The 21,472-nt window shown below is 46.1% G+C and overlaps 1 long non-coding RNA gene across 2 annotated transcripts in view; it reads left to right on the top strand.

Annotated features, from left to right (window-relative positions):
- Positions 1-21,472, top strand: part of LOC142817755 (uncharacterized) — a 391,122-nt gene that overhangs the window by 166,947 nt on the left and 202,703 nt on the right. For both annotated transcript variants that reach the window (XR_012895339.1, XR_012895338.1), the window contains exon 2: positions 14,849-15,010. This is a non-coding gene — a long non-coding RNA (uncharacterized LOC142817755). The remainder of the gene's footprint in view (positions 1-14,848; positions 15,011-21,472) is intronic.

Genomic DNA, 21,472 nt, shown 5'->3' with positions numbered 1-21,472 from the left:
TTAAAAGGTATCACTATCAGTTTATAGCCACTAAGGCATTTAGGTTGTCCTTTAAAACATTTAATAATAATTGGCGACGAAGAAATTGATTTAATCTTTTTTAGCAGACGCGGGAATAATGAGTCCCGCCGGATCTATCAAGCTTCAAGATTAAAATACAATCAGAAGTGTGTCATATGTGCGCGATCGCCAGCTCTTGCCACCCTCAAAATGATCCTAGCGTGCACGGCAACAAGCTCCAGCACTGGAATAGTCCATCAGAGAGATTCCGGCCAGTCGCGATGTGGTGAAGGCAAGGGACTGACAGTGAGAATTGTAGCAAAAATTTGAGGTCGTGGCAGCTTGGCCCCACGACTGTAAAAAAAGAAAAGATTGATACATGTGAACTTGTCGTGAGGAGCGATTCCAAAACCAAATCATCATGTATGACACATGATGTGTGCATATACGCGTACAACGGCAAACAACAACCGCATTTTGTCCGCCTATGTGGATATGTGGCTAAGGTGATCGGCTGCTGACCCGAAGGACACGGGGTCGATGCCGGCCATGGCGATCGCATTTCAGTGGAGGCAAAATGGAAGAAGCAGGCGTACTGTGCGATATCAGTGCACGGTAAGAAACACTAGATTGTCGAAATTTCCGGAGCCATCCACTACTGCGTTTCTCATAATCATATCGGAGATTAAGGATCTGAAACCCCAGATAATATTAAGTCACATATTAAATGTTCAGTGAACTTGCCCTTTTTATACAGTGCGGTTTCACAGCGTCCGCGCAGATTATTAACTGGGAAGGTTGGTATGTATTGTGTATGACCGGTGAGCCAATAATCACCTGATCAACACGGGCAATCAAATTTTCTTGAGTTCATCTCCGAGATTTTAACAGCTGCGTGACTGCGAAGGCTCGACACTGCTGCATCCACCACATTCGCATCCGCATTTCAGTTCGTTGCGGGCAACCGCCGTATGTGTGAAAACAGAGATAAGTTCACTTGACGTCCAGGAGGCTGCGACAGGGCTGTCGTTGAGAAAAATAACGATGACAGGCTGCATTGAAGCTCCCGAATTGCTGATATCGCAAAGCACTTCGCTTGGAAAGTCGAGGGGGGAGTCGAAAAATAGCGTCCTGATAACTGGTTCGATTTGTTTTTCCGCACCTTGCAGCACTGGCTTTGAACTTTTATCTCAATTTAGTGTTAGGTTTGCTCAGTATCTTAGAACATCTGAAGTGTTGTGGCGAGAAGGAGTGGCTCCGCAAGCATAAAGCATGGCACTCTGTCACCAGCTGGGTAATAAAGTACGGGCTAGTATAATTAATGCATCTTGAAACTAAATGTTCGATTAGACACGCCTTGCTGCAGTGATCGCTTCATAGTTCAGAAAAGTGTCTTTTGCCTCGTGTTCCAGCCCATATTGCACTCATGTTATAATGCATGGACCCTCTCATACAGTATTGAAGTATTGAGCATCGTAAACAACAAAAAAAAGGACCCTCTCCCGTTAAAGAGAACCATGTGTAGATGCGAAGCAGTGAGCGCTAACTCTTACACTAACGGTGAAGTTGACACTGGCGCTTATCAAGCCAAATCTAAGACGCCCTTGACTGAATTCCGAACGCGCGATACAGTGCCTACATATACGGGGGGTGACCAGTGAACGGTTGGGCAGAGAGAACAATCGGGTTTTTACTAGCAGACGGCCCTTCGAGGAGAGAGAGGGGGAGGGGAGGGACAGTTTTGCGGGTATCACAGGCGGTGAGTGGCTACCGACTAGGGACAGAGTGAAGACAACGCGCGCGCACTGCAAGAGAAGGCATGACCTCCTTGGCACCGCCCCAACACCTGCGGCTAGGGGAGCGCAGTGCGGACAGAGGGACAGCGTTACGCAGACTAGTCAAAGAGCTACTCTCCATTTAAGATAAAAAAACGCTTACTCTCACCCAAGCCGTCTGCAAGAAACACTTCGGGATGGAAATGAGAATGTGTGGTCTGAGAAAAGCTGGTAAAACCAGATAACGTTGATAGTGGAAATGAAGTCACTTGACTCCCTCCCCCCCTTCTCCACTTTATAGATGGATGCGAACATCAGGCAGCCTAAAACATTGAGAGCCAATGCTGCTTCTCGAAAGGGTCTCGGGATCCTTGGAGGCGCCCTTAAAGCTTTGGTAATTTCGGAGGCTGTGTGCTGGGATTCGCTCGATCGTCATATCCTCTGACCACGACGTGCATGTTCAATTCGCTAATGTTTCTCATAAGGAAATTAAAAGGTTACCAGTGCTGCGCTTTTATTTAGGTACATACACTACTACCTTAATATTAATAATAATAATATCTGGGGTCTGACGGCCCAAAACCACGACCATGCGGTGTTTTTTATAGTGGTCTTACGTCGCACAGTACGTGACATCTGACAGATCGCCTTCATCGAAATGTCACCACTGCGGTTGTGATCGAACCCGTGGCCGTCAGCAACCAATCATCATGACCACATCTCAACCCGGTAGACTGGACAGATTGATTCACATACGATATCAATATGCATATCTGAAGAAAAGTGCGTTGCCCTTGAATATGGTTGAAGTGGCTTGCTTGCTTGCTTGAATGTATAACCATTTAGACTCGTGTTTAACGCAGAAATAAAGATGTTCACAGTACTCCAACAATATTTGTCAAGATATGGTTGCTGTCTATCAAAATGTTTTCACCACTTACTGAGCAGAACGCTTTTGGCCAGCTCCGTCAGTTTTTTTTGTTTTTTTTGTTGTTGTTGTGGAAGCAGGTCGAGATGGCTTCAGTCGACACGATCTGATCTGCTTCCGGAGCCCGTTAAACCGTTAAACTCCACACATCAATCAATTCATCCAGTCTGCTGTTTGCGAATACGATTTCTTTCAGGGCCCTCTTTTTTTTCTTCTTTTTTTCGTCGTAGGAAATGCAGTGTACGCAGAACACTGAAGTTATTCTTCCCTCAAACAAATTGTCGCTCACATGTGTGGCGTGCGCGTCACAGTGACTGCACAAACCGAAACGCGACCTCAATCGCGAGATCAAAGTCGTTAGGCGAGTAATAGCGGGGAGTGACGCTGTTTCCCTGCCTTTACGAACGCAAAAAGAGTGGGAGGACGTAACCGGACCGTGAATCTGGTAAGCAGGAGTTATGCCGGGTTTTAAGTGCGACGAGCACGCGATGATTTCTCCGCGGGAAAACGAGCAGCCTCGGTTTTGTTGCTGGCTCTGCTGCTCCAGCGTGCGTGACACATTGCGAACAGCTCATTGTATTACATTGTGGCCGATTTCCTGTATATACGGCTCATGCTCGAGAGGTTTTGTGGCCGTGTAGAGCATTTCGTGCACGTATACGCTTGTGGGGGAATGTGCAGCTCTATACGTTGGTTGGTTATGCCTTGCGATGATCAGCGCTCGTTCACGTGTCCTTGTGCGTTCTTTGTCTTCTGCGGTGTGACGCGCTGGTCTCGACAAACTAGCATCCCACCTAAAAAAAAAGAAAAAAAACATTGGATATATATATATATATATATATATATATATATATATATATAAATATATATATATATATATATATATATATGCCGTGGGCAGGATCTAAACCTGCGACCTTCGAATGACGCATTCGATGCTCTACCACTCAGCTACCACGACAGCTATCCCCCCAGCCACTTTGTAGGGTTTATATGTGAATTAAACGTGGGAGTTAAGCGTGCCACACTCGCCAGTTAAACGTGCCACACTCGCCGCCATGGCTACTGGTGGCGCTGACTGACACTCCCACGTTTAATTCACATATAAACCCTACAAAGTGGCTGGGGGGATAGCTGTCGTGGTAGCTCAGTGATAGAGCATCGAACGCGTCATTCGAAGGTCGCAGGTTCGGATGCTGCCCACGGCAAGTTATCTTTTCACCCACTTTTCTTCATATTTACATCACAATTTGGTCTAATATCTTCCCCTATACCTTCCTTGGCATTATTGTCTGTTTAGATCTCTCATATATATATATATATATATATATATATATATATATATATATATATATATATATATATATATATATATATATATATATATGCTACACTTTTAGTTAGAAACTGTTTCAAAGATATAGGTATTGTTACGCACGCGCAGAGTCCTTGTACGCGTAAGGAGATGAATGGATCTGGTTGATTTTAAGCTGACCTTGAATGTGCGCTGATCGGGAGGTCAGAATAACACATGCAGAAATGGTTCAACAGGACTAAGCGTTTCGCCCTGTTAAACCTATTCTTTATATGTTATTGTGACCTTCCAATCGGAGCACATTGAAGTACAAGTACAAGACATCATGAGGCGAAAGCCTTAAATGACTGCGTTGCCACCAAGGACGTTTGTTGCCAGGCTCCAGTTCGCGAAGATTTCGCGGGCGACATCACGAGATCACGAGGGCTCGGAAAGGTCTCGCACAGTCTCGCGAGGCTCCGTATGAAAACTGATGAAACCTCCTCTGAGCGAACAACGACGTCGCAGGACGTCATCTCGTAACGTGATAATGGCGTCGCAGGTTTTCCTGCGCTAATATAAACAAGGACCCCGAGAAAGTAAACGATAGCAAGTGCGCAGACTAGCAGACTAGCGTAAGAGGCAGCACGGCACATGTACTGTCTTTTACTTTTTTTCTTCTGTTCTTTGTTGTGTTAGCGAGTTAAATATTTAGAGAATGAACATTAACCAACTAGGCCATCTTGGGGCTCTTCTGACGTCACAGATTGTAGAAACTTTTGAAATGTGATACAAATGTGGGAGTGGCACGTACACGGAAACGTTTGTACACAGTGCTGTAGACTACACGTACGAATTCAAATTTCAGTTATGTCGTTTATTATTTCCACCTCGCGCTGAAATGAAATCAAATGAGTGAAGTGAATGTTACACTATGGAAATTATTTGAGCTTCCGTTCTGCCACGCCAGCGTCTCGTGAATAGGAGGGGGGTCTTTTACATTTATGAGCAACATAGAGGAGTAAATAAATGGCAGCGCATATATTACATTGAAATAAAAAGTGAGCGAATGAGAACCATTTGACCAACGTCCTGTAACACACGGAGTAGGAGTAAAAAATAAATGACGTGTAAAAACAAATATGCGCATTCTATATACGCTGACGCACCATCAATCAATTTCAGAACGATGTGCAAGAGCCTAAAAATGTAAAGTGATGACGTTTTGTCTGACACTGTTTATCTCGGATCAGCGCCCATCAAACCTGGGTGTGATATCCACTTTTATGAGCACTTCGGGGTGGATCTAACAAAAAAAAAATCGAGAGAACATTATATGTACAAAAGAGCGCGGGTGTTCTGACAACGATGGGCTCAACTTTAGAGCCGATGTCAACACAGCGCCGACGTGGCGCCATCCCAGATGTGAAAATAGCTTGAGTGTGTCGTGTTTGACAGCCTAGGATATTGAGGCAGCGGTTATGGACGATCTCATCCAGGCGATGGGTCAGCTTTCAGATCCATGGAGGCGTGCCTATATAGGCCTGCCATCTTGCCGTGTCGCCCGAGTGCTTGTGTGTATGCGCTCACGTCATTGGAGTATCACGTCTTTTATGGCGTCTCTATACGCGTAGAACCCCTGTTTTGCTTCATATTGGAAGGGCGATTTTCCATGGTTGGGGCGACAAAATACAAAAGTTTACAACTTTCGCAGCTCGATTTCAAACGAGACACGCGTATAGCTGTTATGTCAATACTTTTGTATCTTTATTCCCCCCTTCTTTTTTTCTTGCTTTTTTTTCGAAGATGAAATAGCGACTAGTGGACTCTGGCCACCTCTTTGTCCTGTCTTCCCATTCAGTTGCTTCTTTTGTCCAATACATGTTGTGGGAATCGCCGATTCTTCACGTCATCCGTAACACAGACGTGCGTATGACACGTTATCTTATAGGATAACGTGTCATACGTACGTCATACTATATATAGAAAAACGCATTGCCGCAGTGGGCGAGTGTGCTCACTGTCCTAAAATAAAAGCACAACGCAAAAAAAGAAAGAAGACACGACAAGAGCAACTGGAAGACGAAACGGGCGTTCACAACCAATTGGTTTATTACGAAAAAAGAACATTGGGGGAAGTATACAGTCTGCATGACTCAAACGCGCGCATTCAACAAACAGTGGAGCCACTCAAGTATCTGCTTCAGATTGCAGCGAAGCAAGCTCCAACTCGCTCAAGCTCAGCATGTTGGCGTAAAATTCAATTTGAGCTCATTTGCTGTTATATGTAGCATAACACTGCACGGATTCCTTTTTTTTTTTGAAGTGTGCGAAGATGCTCTTCTGACGTAGCGACTGTATATTTCCCTAAATTTTGTGTAACAAACCACTTGGTAGCGAGCGCATGGGCGAATGCCCGCCAGTGTTGATTGATTGGTTGTTTGATTTGTGGGGTTTAACGTCCCAAAACTACCATATAATTATGAGAGACGCCGTAGTGGAGGGCTCCGGAAATTTCGACCACCTGGGGTTCTTTAACGTGCACCCAAATCTGAGTACACTGGCCTACAACATTTCCGCCTCCATCGTAAATGCAGCCCCCGCAGCCGGGATTCGAGCCCGCGACCTGCGGGTCAGCAGCCGAGTACCTTAGCCATTAGACCACCGCGGCGGGGCAGCTGCCAGTGTGTGTGTGTGTGTGTGTGTGTGTGTGTGTGTGTGTGTGTGTGTGTGTGTGTGTGTGTGTGTGTGTGTGTGTGTGTGTGTGTGTGTGTGTGTGTGTGTGTGTGTGTGTGTGTGTGTGTGTGTGTGTGTGTGTGTGTGTGTGTGTGTGTGTGTTTTACATGATAACAAGTAGCCATGCCGATAACGTGTATATGTCTTCAACGTTACACGACAGTGGTCCCTTTACTGCATGACATGCCACAAGAAGTCCACTACACAAGTCCACCCCACTAGAAGCGTATAATTATACCGACAAGTCTTCAAACACGACAGAGTGCGCTGAAGCTAAGTCGTAACGCAATCGCTGCCACTCATTGATACAGTAATACTAATGCCGATATAACTCGCGTACCACTGATCTATAGCGGCATTTTTTTTCGCATGAGTACGAAAACAAAACCAAACAATCACGCACATATCTCCTTCTCTGCCTCTAAAAATTTTGGATGAATTCCAGTCTCTAGTGACGTTCTGCATGCAATAGCCGAGCGAATGATGGACAGCAGGTGAGGGCAGAAGAGGCTTCGTAAAGCCTTCACGAGCGATGAACGGGATGTTGTGTCGCAACAATGAGGCAAGCGCCGCGTAAATTTAACCATCTGAAAACAGCGTCACTTGTGACGTGCGTGCCGAAAAAAGCACCAACCATTACGTATAGCGCAATGCCTACCCTTGGCTTGATGGCCAAGATTCTTCGGGATCATTTTGCTGAACGGATAGCGCTAACCCAAACGCAAGAAACAAAAAAAAAATGAACAATAATCTTACTGCAGTGAGTACCTAGTTAGGGAAAAAGGAAGGTTAATGCTTAAAAAGATGGCCCCGTATCTGGATGTGATCTGCAAATGAGGTTGAAAGACGAGTCTTGCGTGTGGAGATAATGAACAAAACATTTATTTGATGTTCTGTGCAAGAAAATCGGTGAATGGTATTCCGAAGGCGCTGCGATAGAGTGCCTCGAGCGTGCATAGGAAGCGAACGAGCGCATCAAGTCACGTCACACGTGAGACATGAGTGCCATCTGCCAGTTTTCTTGAAAAAGGAAGTGCGTGGCTGAGATGAGTGTGCGCGCCCGTCTCAGAGGTGATAAGGTGTAGAACGCAAGGCGACAGGTAGGTGCCACCACCTTAGCAAAGCATTGGAAACACTCGCCTTTTCGTGCAAGGGTTGCATGGTAAACGCAGCGTGATAAGCGCTACGGTCCTTAAAATTACTTAAGTATGCCTCTTCTTGTAAAAGACGCACATGCAGAATATATACGTGTTGTTATGGTGCCCCAGACATGCGCAATAAGTGATTTTTAATTGACAATCGCACAAGTATGAACGCTGAATCTTGAACAACTTTGGTGGGCGCTGCGGATGGCGTCAGCCGTTTCAAGGACTCGGTTCCATTAAGAATAGACAGACAGACAGACAGACAGACAGACAGACAGACAGACAGACAGACAGACAGACAGACAGACCAAAATGTTTGCGTCGAAGGTCCCCAAGAAAGACTATCGTCTTTAAAATTTGTGAAACATTGCGACTATGGTGCATTTTCGTTTGCCGAGTGAGCTTCTATAACTATTGGTAATGTCGTCAAAACAACGAGATTAGCGGACCTGATATCGTTTTCATACCGCGTAATTCTTGATGACGATCCAAGAAAGGAAAGAAAGAACAGGAGGGAAAGGAAAGGCAGGGATCAATCAGTCTAGAGAGACTGGTATGCTACCCTACCCTAAAGACAAGGGCGGAGGAGATTTAAAGATGAAGAAAATATACATAGTGTGCACGTGCGTCACGCATCGCCCTTTCGTCACTTCCGAAATGCGCCACCGACATGCCCGGGTACCTGCCGACTCCGTCGCCTACCACTGCCGAGTTGTCTCCTCGTGCTTGTGCCCGTTTAGTTTTGCCTCACGATGCAAGTTTGAGGGCTGCTAGTGAGGCAAGTTGATTTAGTAGTACCCAAAGAGGGAGCAGAGCTTCGGGGTGTTTCTTCGCCGAACGTTCTTACCTAAAATTGAGAACGCACATTGCGATTTTCCAAAAAAGCACCAGCGTGTTTGGCTGGCACTGATTAACAAAAAAAAACTACTTGAAGAAACTCGGTGATATGTGCGGCTTTAGGGGTAACTTCATTCCGGGTAAGTGCCATAGCCAAGCACTTACCAGCAAACAGAGATAGCTTACCGAAATACTGCACAGACAAGCTTGTCCGCGACCAGTGCGTGCACAATCAGCGCGCCAGGGAGGCGGGTAAAATCGTGATGGCGATCACGGAAATTCGGGTATTGCATTGAAACAAACTGTGAAAAAGGACGCGAAACAATATTAGTTAACTTTGAAGTATAGCCGATTGGTTCGAGTTGGGGGTCAGGATTTTTAAAAATTGGTCAATTGTTTCCCTAACACGGTCTCCATCATTTTCAGGGACTCGACTGTATATCAGCGTACAAAAAAAGTAAAATACAAGGTGAAGAAGGTGTCAAAACATACGCGCAAAAAAAAAAAGTCACTACCGGCATTACCGCGGCACGCACCACGCAAAGTCTCTATCTGCCCCGCATAATATTTTCTTTGGCTATTTTCACAAATTTCAATCAAAGAGGCTCAACATCAGCACTGTTTAAAACACCTGGGGGAAGGGGGGGGGGGGCTTCTCTTTTGGTGGCGTGGGCTGCAGCAATATATTGAAAGGCAACGTTTTGGCTGCAAGGCACTTCTTTTACTTGCCGAGCCTCTGCCCCACAGCACAGGTCAGACTGATGATGATGAGTATGTACATACGATAAGATGACGCGCATGAATAATGCTCACACGTATTCCCCCCCCCCCCCCCCCTCGCGTGAGCGGCCAGCCTGGGCGCGTCTTAGATGGAAACGGAACGTCGAACAACGAATGGCTTCAGACGCGATACGTGGACAATCTCCGAACCACGACAGCGACGATCGGAAGAAAGGACGCTGGGAGTGACACGGTAGTTCACTGGTGACGTTTGTTCATTGATGTTATAGGGTATTTTTACAGAGATCTGTACAGTAGCCGAGACAACCACGACCTTAATACTATAGGAACTAGCAGTGACCCAGATGACACCCCACCAGTAATGATAGAAGAAGTCAGAAAAGCTTTGAAGAGCATGCAAAGAGGCAAAGCTGCTGGTGAGGATCAGGTAACATCAGATCTGCTGAAAGATGGAGGACAAATTGTGTTAGAAAAACTAGCCACCCTGTTTACGAGGTGTCTCCTGACAGGAAGAGTACCAGAGTCTTGGAAGAACGCTAACACCATCTTAATACATAAGAAAGGAGATGACAAGGACTTGAAGAATTAGAGGCCGATCAGCTTGCTCTCTGTAGTATACAAGCTATATACAAAGGTAATTGCTAACAGAGTAAAGAAAACATTAGGATTCAATCAACCAAAGAAACAAGCAGGATTTCGAACAGGCTACTCAACAATTGACCACATTCATACTATCAATCAGGTATTAGAGAAATGCTCAGAATATAACCAACCACTCTAGATAGCCTTCATAGATTACGAGAAGGCGTTTGATTCAGTAGAAATATCAGCCTTCATGCAGACACTGCGGAATCAGGGCGTAGATGAAGTATATATAAACATCCTGGAAGAAATCTACAGGGGATCAACTGCTACCATAGTGCTTCATAAAGAAAGCAACATAATACCAATCAAGAAGGGTGTAAGGCAGGGGGACACTATCTCTCCAATGCTATTCACCGCGTGCTTACAGGAGGTTTTCAGAAACATAGAATGGGAACAGTTCGGTATAAAAGTTAATGCAGAGTACCTTAGTAACCTGCGCTTCGCCGATGACATTGCATTGCTGAGTAACTCAGGAGACTGATTGCAACTCATGATTACGGAGTTAGACAAGGAGAGCAGAGAGGTGGGTCTTAAAATTAATCTGCAGAAAACGAAAGTAATGTACAACAACCTCGGAAAAGAGCAGCGCTTCGAGATAGGTAATAGTGCACTTCAAGTTCTAAAGACTATGTCTACTTGGGGCAGGTAATAACCGCAGAGCCGAACCACGAGAGTGAAGTAACTAGAAGAATAAGAATGGGGTGAAGCACATTCGGCAAGCACTCTCAAATTATGACAGGTAGATTGCCACTATCCCTCAAGAGGAAGGTATATAACAGCTGTATCTTACCGGTACTTAGCTACGGAGCAGAAACCTGGAGACTTACAAAGAGGGTTCAGCTTAAATTGAGGACGACGCAGCGAGCAATGGAAAGAAAAATGGTAGGTGTAACCTTAAGAGACAAGAAGAGAGCAGAGTGGATTAGGGGATAAACGGGGGTTAAGGATATCATAGTTGAAATAAAGAAGAGGAAATGAACATGGACCGGGCATGTAGCGCGTAGACTGCAGGATAACCGCTGGTCATTAAGGGTAACTAACTTAATTTACAGAGAAGGGAAGTGGGTTAGGGAGAGACAGAAGGTTAGGTGGGCAGATCACATTAAGAAGTTTGCGGGTATAAATTGGCAGCAGCAAGCACAGGACCGGGTTAACTGGCAAAACATGGGAAAAACCTTTGTCCTGCAGTGAACATAGTCAGGCTGATGATGATGATGATGATGATGATGATGATGATGATGATGATGATGATGATGATGATGATGTATAGGGTCCAATGAAGCGTGACTAAAATTTATCACACAATCCTGGAGTACGAATGGGCGCCCAAAGCAACACTTCATCTCCCGGACTGAAGGAGACGTCGCGATGAGAGCGGTCGTAGCGTTGCTTGCGATCTCGCTGATTGGCTTCCGTATTAAGGCGATCCCGTTGCCGACATTCCTCAAGCCTTGTGATAAACTGCTTTGATATGGTTGCCGAGGCGTCAATGTTGATATTATTTCTCGTAAATTTGCCTAGCTCTGCACGACTCGTTTTCGATGGTGGGAGCTGCTGCGCTTCGCTCATCCACTCTTAAAATTGCGGCTCGAGAGACTTTGGGGTTTCACTTATTCTTGGGCCACGCAACTTGTAGTGTTTGTAGTGAAAGTGAGATAACGGGCCCTCGTAGGTCGTGGCGGGCAGCCGGTGCACGCGGTGGCTGGTATACGTGTCGCACATCTTGATTTTCTGGTCTTGTATCGAGTGAACAAACGAGGCCTTCCTGATCTGACGAGCTCGTTAAAGTACGACAACAAAAAACCACAGTGATTCCCTTTCAACATCGTACACAACAGATGACGAGCCCCCAACAAACCGTGCTGCAGCACGCGAACTGCCGTAGGTACCCAGGGAGGTACCCGGACATGGTGGGAGAAGGCGACAATGGCGGAAGTGAGATCACATGAACACTTTGTATATAGAGGAGAGACAGCCATAGTTGAAATGGTCGCCTATGCATTCACCTAAGACGACTCGAGGGCTACAGCCTTCATCCACGTCTTCCTATTTGACGGCTTATGGCGCAGCTCAGTCGGGTTGTGCGTAACCACCCATGCAGCGCATGCGCAACACATGACTCAAGCACTGCCAGGACGCGTTCACACGCTAGCGCATTCCTGCCCGTGTAAAGGGCTGGCGAACACGCTCTAGCCCCTCACCCATACTCTCTGGGTGTGCTCCAATACTCACCGCAGACGGCTAAATAGACAGCTAAATGGACGGCGCCCATCTTAAGTCCCATTACAATTCTCCCGTAGCCGACAAAATAGATAGCTTCTAGAAGACCGCAGCGTAGAGGAGTACGATGCAGCCTGCTTTGCTGTCTAAACAAGATGGCAGTTCAGCGAATCGCTCAGATAGATTGGATCTTGCCGGAATGGTCGTCTGCGCACAAGCAGATGCTTCTCCAGTAGCTGAAGGTGAGTAACGTTTAATTTTTTTAGATTTTAATACGAAATAAGCCAAGAAATACAACTGTTACGTTTGTTTATTTTAGCTTTTTCTTCTCGATGCTAGATAGCGCTTTGTCGCGTAAAAGCGGTCCAGACGTGTTCCAAATCTCGGACAGCGTGGGCTCGGTGCTGTCTTCTAGGCAGTCTACGGAGACTGTCTACGTGCTGTCTAAGAATTGGAACACAGCCTTTCTCAGCAATCATGTGATGGCGTCGCACAACGAGATTCTGCGGATGCGCGATGAACCAACGCGTTGTATACTAGGCAGAACGCGCTGGCCCGCGCTAGCGCGTTCGGATTGCGTAAGTGGCTGGGTAAGAGTGTATGGCCACTCCTCCTTATACTCTCACGTGATGGCGTCGGGGAACAATATTATGCAGATGCAAAATGAACAGACTTTCTCCAGCGTGTCGTGGCGATGCACCCGCATGGTATGCTCGAAGATGAGTTCGGGACGAGTAACAGCAAGAATCTACAGTGAATGCATAATATGCTTCACTTGCAAGGACGCGTTAACATCGGCCAAGGTGCCCGGGATGAACTGAACTTCAAGTCTACCCATGTGCTGCTTCGCTTGCTACTTGTGGTTGCACTTAGTGGGAAGCAATGCAATTTTTTTTCTTCTTTGTCGATTGTGTTGATTCACCCCCCTCCCCCCGGAAACCTTTCTGCACTTTACTCGTTTTCCGGCTGCCTCCTGGATCACTGGCATTGCAAGCTTTCTGCACCTGACGGAGTATTCAGTGCCCGTGGATTCAGCAGAGCATTGAAAAACGACGATATGATGAGGTTACCATAAGAAGGCACACTGACGTCGCAAATTAGGGTGATTTGTGACGTCACGACAGTGTTATAGGAGACGTCATCCCTTAATGGTAATTTTTTGCATTACTCGGGTTGATGCCAACGGCCAATTTTCGTGTTTCATGAGGGTTTCGCCTTACAAATACCGTTCCACCGCTTCTCACCATGGTATTTCCACTAAGTCGACTTCAACCAGCTGTGGAAACTTAGCACGTGGAAACTAAGCAACAGCTTAAAGGTTCGGCCCCGCCGCGGTGGTCTATAGTGGCTAAGCTACTCGGGTGCTGACCAGCAGGTCGCGGGATTGAATCGCGGCTGCAGCTGCTACATTTTCGATCTAGGAGAAAAAGCTGTAGGCCCGGGTGCTCAGATTTGGGTGCTTGGAAAGAACTCCACGTGGTCGAAACTTCCGGAGCCCTCCACTACGGTGTCTTTCGTATTGATACAGCGGTTTTGGGACGTTCAACCCCACGTATCAATCAAATTAAACGTGCTGTCATCGGTCACGATTTTTATTTACTGCTTCGAAAACAGCGAAATCTTAAAAGTGGGCAGAACAGGCATGTTCGTTTGTCTTTTTTTTTTACACTTTTACATCTTGATTTTCGTGCCTTCTCTTTCTCAAGTTCGGCCCTCACAATATCAGTGAACAGCGCTGAAACTTGGCTCGCTAACATCACCGTAACACGTAAACACGTAGCTTCACCGGCGAAAAAGTTTTCGCTAAAACGCGGTCCGCTTTCGCCCTCGACAATTTCACTGCTCGTCTTGAGACATCAAGCGGGCGCAGGGTCCGTCTGAGGGCGTGCGAACTATAACACAAAATAACTTGTGAGCCTCTGAGCATGCGCAGTTTACTTTCAAGAAAGGACAATTGAAAAGGGTGTCTTCATATCCCAAAACTATAATCATCATCTGTCTGGCGTAGCTTTCCTTGCATTGACGCCGCGAACTTGGTGTTGCCAGTTCGGGACTGGCATGCACGTTATCGGCGTGGCGGTGCGTTCTTGATAGGAAAGTGGCGAGAGCCGAGTTTTCAAAAATAGAAAAGCAAGCACGCCAAATGAAATGTTGAGAGAAAATACACCACCCTCTTTACTGGGTATTTTCTTAGAGCTGGGGCAACGGGAGGGTGGCGGGGCTCGGCAAGACTTACACTTCGTGCGATCAATAGTTATGACTCGGGCTTACGCCTGTCATCGTCAAAGACATAGCACACTTTTCATGGCATCCCCACCGGACAATCTCAGGAGATGTCGGTACGGCACTCAAATCGCGCGGGTGCTGCGTGTCAAGTGCTGGACAGCAAAAGCAAAGGAGAAACAAAACTTCGCCCACATCAGTCACTGCTTATCGAATTCGTGCACTGTGGGGCATTGTGGCAGTGGGAGGCTTTGCTTCCGTCGCGGATCGTCCAGTTTTTCCTTCCGCTTTGTCCTGGCTTCAGGAAGTGCCTCTGCGGTGCATCCGGCCCAGGGGCTGTATGCTGCCATTGTGGCATCCTGAAAGCCGCATCCTGGAGACGAGACGGTGCCCGAATCCCTCAAGCATGGCTCCGTTGTTCGGCCCTTGCGGACCAGGTGGATGTCTGACGCCCCGTCGATACCAGGTAAGTGTGCGAGTTCGCGTATTCTACTGTTTTCGACGAGCGGATGACGTATACGCTTAGAAAGAGCGAGAGAAAGAACGGGTAAAATTTGATGTCTGGGGATAAAATAGCCAGAACCACGATGTGATGACGCGTGCAACCAAAGCGGCTCCACAAATTTCGACCTGATGGTTAATATTTCTGGTGTTCCGGTGTTCGTATTTCTTTTCAACAAGTAGTGACATAATACAGTACATTGGATCTTATCATTACGTATCCACTAAAATGCGACTGCCGGGACCACTACCGTGCCCACGTCTATTGGTTTCACCAGCCAAGCCCCATTACCACTACTAGACCACCGTAGCAGACAAAGGTGGTACAGAAAAGGCGGGCAGGTTAACTAGGCTGCCTTTAGATTGCAATCCTACACCTGGGAAGTTGAATGTTGGACAAAGTACAAGAGTCAGAGACTCACGTTTCTCTTATTTCTGCAACAGAGGCGTTGTCAGAATTTTTTTTGGAAGGGTAATGTGGGTGGGGCGGGGATTAAACCCCTCTTCATGTATGTCAATGCGTGCCTTTGTATACGTTCGTTACTTTGGTTGCGGGGCATTGGGGGGGGGGGGGGGGGGGAGAAAATTGAACTCCTAACAACACCACCCCAACCCAGTGAATCTCTAGATATTGAAAACTCGGTGCTTTCCTGGCGCCTTCTGGAGGCACACTCTACACTGCAGACAAAAAGGCTGTTCTCCATTTCCACCATTTTTTTTTCACAGAACAAAATAATATGTTTACTTTGCTTGTTCTGCATCGAAAAGACACATTGTGACCGCGCGGATGACTCTAATTGATAGAGAGAACTTAATTGGTGGATCTGTTTCGAACAATATGGCACTCTGAACCCTTTATTCTCAAAGGGTATCTCTCTCTCACTATTCGGGCACATATCGTCTCGACAGATGCTATGGAGAGATAACTTAGGGTTCCTGATTCCACACACACCAAGAACGTGCACGTTTATGGCAAAGTAAACTGAACAACGAGGGGCTTTGTTATTCAACCTTAACTTGTTCAACTTTGCTGTTCATGTCTCTGTATCTATATTGAACTATCCCATTCGTTCATCTAATTTTGTTATATTCTTTCTTCAGTTTTTTTCCGTTCTGCCTCACCCTCGTGTTTCAAAAGTACACAGGGACTGTGTCCAATCTTCCTTTCTGCGCTGAGTGGGAAAAAAAGCGCCCGAGGTGCCAAGGGCTCACAAAAGATCCAATCTCCAGGAGCAGCCAAGATAACCGGGATGTCATTACAAAACGCGCCCGCGAACTGATACGCAACCAAGGCCCCGGGCAAAGAGAGAGCCTCGGAAGAAAGGCAACACGTCGTGAACACACACACTCTCTACGCAAGAAAAAAAAATGACATCAAACAAATGCCAACAGTCAGAAATAAGGACGGCTTCCACAGCCGTGAAGCGGGTTTGGATGAAATGCACGAATGAAAAGCGACATTTGTGAGTGGAAAGTATAAGCCAAAGAATTTTCCTTTTAGATAGCAGCAAAATTCAATCAGCCTGCAGATACGATCTTCTGCAAACGCTGTTACAGTGACCACACACGCGCTCACACACATACACAAAAACGCCATCTCCCGCTGAAGGGAGCCATGTGTAGATGCGAAGCAGCGCGCGCTAAAGCGTACATTGGCGGTGACGTCGACGCTGGCGCTCATCGCGGCGTTGCCCAGGAGAGAAACTTGGGGAGGCACAAAGCGCACAGTGATGGGTTGGCGTTTATTACTGGAACATGCTAATCGCTGCTAATGGTCAGTGAGAGACAGAAGACTCTGATCGGACGCCGAGACCGGTAGTCCGCTTTTACTTAACGTGCAGGCTGCGAATTCATATTGTTCCGTCCGGCAAGCTGAAGATGCCGCCCGGGTCCAAGGACTTCGAGCGGTCACCTGAGGCACCACCTTCATAATCGACGGAGAGTGGGAAGGGACAGGGGTCAATTCCCTCTTCCCCCACCTCGCGCGGTGAAAACTGCCGGGCTTTAAATAAATTTCATTCATTCATTCATTCATTCATTCATTCATTCATTCACTAATTCATTCATTCACTAATTCATTCATTCATTCATTCATTCACTAATTCATTCATTCACTAATTCATTCATTCATTCATTCATTCATTCATTCATTCTTTCATTCAACAACGCACATGAGAAATCTCCCACCGGCACTCCCTTGGAGGTCAAGATCCGTGCTTAAATGTACGGGGCGGCCAGCGAGCGGTTGTGCAGCGCGAGCAGTCGGTTTTTAAATGCGAAGCATTTCTTTGCGTACTATCTATCTATCTATCTATCTATCTATCTATCTATCTATCTATCTATCTATCTATCTATCTATCTATCTATCTATCTATCTATCTATCTATCTATCTATCTATCTATCTATCTATCTATCTATCTATCTATCTATCTATCTATCTATCTATCTATCTATCTATCTATCTATCTATATCTATCTATCTATCTATCTATCTATCTATCTATCTATCTATCTATCTATCTATCTATCTATCTATCTATCTATCTATCTATCTATCTATCTATCTATCTATCTATCTATCAACCGGGATATGAAATAATTTCTGTCTGAAATTTCATTATGTTTTGAACGAAAGTAAATAGCTTAGTGCGGGTTGGGAATACGTGCTTTTCGTCCCAGTCCTCGTCGTGAAAGCAGAGAGGACATGCTCATTTTCGAAGAATGACCCACTTGGAATAAAATGCGACATATGATCTACATAGTCAACGAAGTGAAAAACAGCGCGTAACACAGGACACAGGACAGAGAAGAGACGGACGAGGCGCTCACGTCTCACGTGGACGAGGACAGCGCCTCGTCCGTCTCTTCTCTGTCCTGTGTCCTGTGTTACGCGCTGTTTTTCACTTCGTTGACCATGTACCAACCGGCCCAAATAAGCACTTTAGTACAGATCTACATAGTCTGTGTCACCACTGAACAAACGACTGGTCGATTACGGGTGGCCAGACTGAAAGTTCTCTCGCACCATGCAAACAGGACGAATGCATTAGCAAAATATGTATACTCTGGTATAGCACTCGTATATGCATTTTCTTTTGTTTGTGTTGAAATGTCATTAAGATAAATCAACTAAAGTATAACTCACGACACAGTAGTAACACTGTTTCTGCGCAAAGAGCTGCTCTATATAGCAGCACTTTCGTGTAGTGAAAAAGTTGGGAAAGCTAAGGCGGCTAACCATAACCAAATTATTCCTTGCTATCCTGTAGAATGGATGTGAGAGCCTGTGGGTCAGTGAACTAGAACGATAAAAAAAAATACACGTGGCAAGAAATAGAGTACGTGCAGGCCGTCACTGCTGCCATCTCAAGTAACTTGTCGGCACTTGTGGTTGTCACAAGTTACGCCTTTCAAAGATGTTAGTTATTCGTGTTGGCCCTCTAGGTGACGTATTCATATGGCACTCTGCAGAAATGGCCTATAGACTTGAATACTGATTAACGCATATTCGACACAGGGCAGAGCAAGGACAGTGATGCACAGGACAAGCGTCTGTCCTGTGCGCACATGTTATTTGTGTGTCCTTTTGTCGGATTCGCGCTGTCTATAGTATTTAGGATGATGAACTAACCAGCCCAGCAACAATTATTGTCAGGTTTAAACGTTAGGAACTTACCTGAATAAACACGCGTGTATCAACCTATAAGACACCCACTCACAGCGTGAGACATGGCGAAAAATACCAGGTCTGGTCCCACTCGGACTGGATCGTCGGAGTCGCGAAACTTTCCACGTCTACGTAGCCAAATTTTTCCATGTCCGCGTAGCCTGGTGTCCTTGAGCCGCGAAGCGAAAGCACCCCGCAATAGTGTGCTATACGATCTAATGTGCTTTCTGTATACATTCCAGTCCGCCTGCCAAGCACACGGCGCTCCTGAAGCATCTGACAAAAGTTCAGTGTCGAGTGCAGATAAATGACCGAAGAATACGGAGAGGGCCGGACAGGAGCGGCCCAGCTTAAACGATGCGAGAAAAGGCTTCGGGCATGCGGGACGACCGTATAGTTTTAGTGAGAGCGGAGATGGCCGCCTCGCAAAAACAAAGGGCCGTATATCTTCGTGACTCGTTGGCGGTCGCTTCGTCGCGCCCAGCGTGCGTGTAATGTATGCTCCGTTCTCTCTGCCCGGAGGACCACTGCTTCATTGCTCGAAGAGAGAAAGGGTGAAGGAGGAGGATGCAGCGATCGCTTATGACCGCCTGCCTCGCCGTTTCTCACTTCAAACCGAGGTGATTCAGTTAGCCTTGCGCACGAGGAGGGCGCTGAAGCGAGCGGAACGGCTCGGAAAGCAGTTGGCCAAGATAGAACATGGTGAAGCAGTACGGTCACGTAAACGTTTCACGCCAATCAGAGCGGGAGAGAGAGAAAGAAAGATGTGAGTTTAATGGGAAGCTAGAAATATTAGCCTGCTTGACTGCTTGGCAGTCACTGCGGATACTCTGTAGTAGTGGTATGCGCAGAGGTAGTCGCATAGCTCCTACACCGGTGTTCAAGTACTCCCCAGCCACGCTGTAGAGTTACATAGGATAGCAGCCTTGGAGCTTCCGATCAACCATGTAGCTATTAGGGCATACATTGCGTAATAACGTTATTTGCAAGGTTTCTGTTGGGCATGCAAGTCCTACAAAAGCACCAGCAACGCTTTCGGAACTCCCACAATATGGCTCGGTGGTTACCCGTGTACTCTATAGAATATGCCGTAGATATAAATGTTAAACTCACGCGGCGAATGAAGCGAGGTCTTTTCTCTCGCCGGAGGTAGAAACAGCATAGTCGCGTGTGACATGCATGAGGAATGTTACACGCACAGCACACTTAAACTTCTTTCTACGCAATTTTGCGCTTAATATAGTTTTTCTCTATTCGAGAAGTCGTGATTGTTCATCCCTCAGAGGCCTCATGGCATCGAGAGTACAAGAGAATGTCTGCTGTTACTGTTTTCATGTCAATGTAACAGTACAGTTTTTTTGTTAATGTAACAATACCAAACTGCTACCTTCGGGGGTTTTTACAACTAGAATAAATCCAATTAGGTTTTCGGAGTAGCTTTCTTTTTGATTTTGTCTGCATCGTGCGACAAGGCGGAGTCAACAACTGCTCTCGGGGCCAGACAAAAAATTTTAGCGAAACCAATATGTTATGTAGGTCTTGTATAGGATGAACCTTTTTTTTGGCCACATAATCACCCATAATCACTTTTTTTTACCCTGTCCCTTATCTTCTTCGCCGAGTAGCAGGCTTGAACTCACGAACTGAGGCCGAACTTTCGACCTTCCAATAAACTATTTTCTTTCTCTTTCTACTGCTGACACTCTTCTGCGGGGTTGGTTGCGTGTAGAAGAAATATTTATGTAATCCGCGTGTACTGGCAATCCACTTTCGACGCAAGATCCGTATGATCATCGTAGGCAGGCTGAAATTATATATATATAAAAAAAAGAACTATGTTTCAGAACGTCCTTTCGCTCGGGCAACCACATATCGAGCAATGACATCGGTGCAATAGCGAAGCGAACACGTGATGTTTTGAACGCCTTCGGATCGTTCGCCTTCATTGGGCCACAAAACCGGCGAGGCGTGTGTGAATACAGTGCCGACGAAATCGCTTGTGTTACCTGACCTTGGCAACGTCTACATCATTTTTGTCCCCAATATATGGTACCTTGGCGCGTTGCTCGCAATGCTTCAGTGCTCGGAAGTTCAGCTGTAACGAAATATGAGGTGTATACCGAACAAATGATCAAATGACTTGCGAAAGAATAAATAAAAACCACACATGCTGTATTTCTTATCTAAACGTCTATACTAGTACGTTTTGTTTATTAAAACCCCTGATTGATACAAATCAGCGGGAGTAAGTGTGCAAGCAGTTCGCATGGCAAACTTATTCGTGACTTTTATAGGAGTGTATATTTATTCAACAGCGCGTTCAGTTCTTTCATTCGAAGAAGGCCGATAGAAGCGCTTTGATTTGCGGCCCCTTATCTCGCAGGAGCGATATGAGGTTGAAGGTTTTTTGAAAGCATCGTAAAGCGTCTTGCACGTGTTCCTTTTTTTTTTTTGCTTTCTCGCTTTTCTTCATCAAGCGGCAGCTCGGTACCTTGACCTCATTGCCGGAACCCTGCTCTTTTGGCGTTGTGTTTTTTTTTTTTCAGAGCATGTGCAGTAGAGCTCAAGATATAAAGTCATTACGCAAAAGCAAGCGCAGCATGAGACGAAACCCAACGATTGTTTTCGTAGCAACACCCGGCTTTAGGAGACGCGGCCAACTATATTTAAATAAAAAAATTGGCAGCATATCCACGGAGTGAATGATGAAGAGTGGGGCGAAGCATTCGTCCGTCCATTCGTTCTTGCTTCCGTCCGTC

This window comes from Rhipicephalus microplus, chromosome 5 (genome assembly GCF_043290135.1).
Source record: "Rhipicephalus microplus isolate Deutch F79 chromosome 5, USDA_Rmic, whole genome shotgun sequence".
Classification (NCBI taxonomy): Eukaryota; Metazoa; Arthropoda; class Arachnida; order Ixodida; family Ixodidae; genus Rhipicephalus; species Rhipicephalus microplus.
This window is presented reverse-complemented; position numbering and strand designations above follow the sequence as displayed.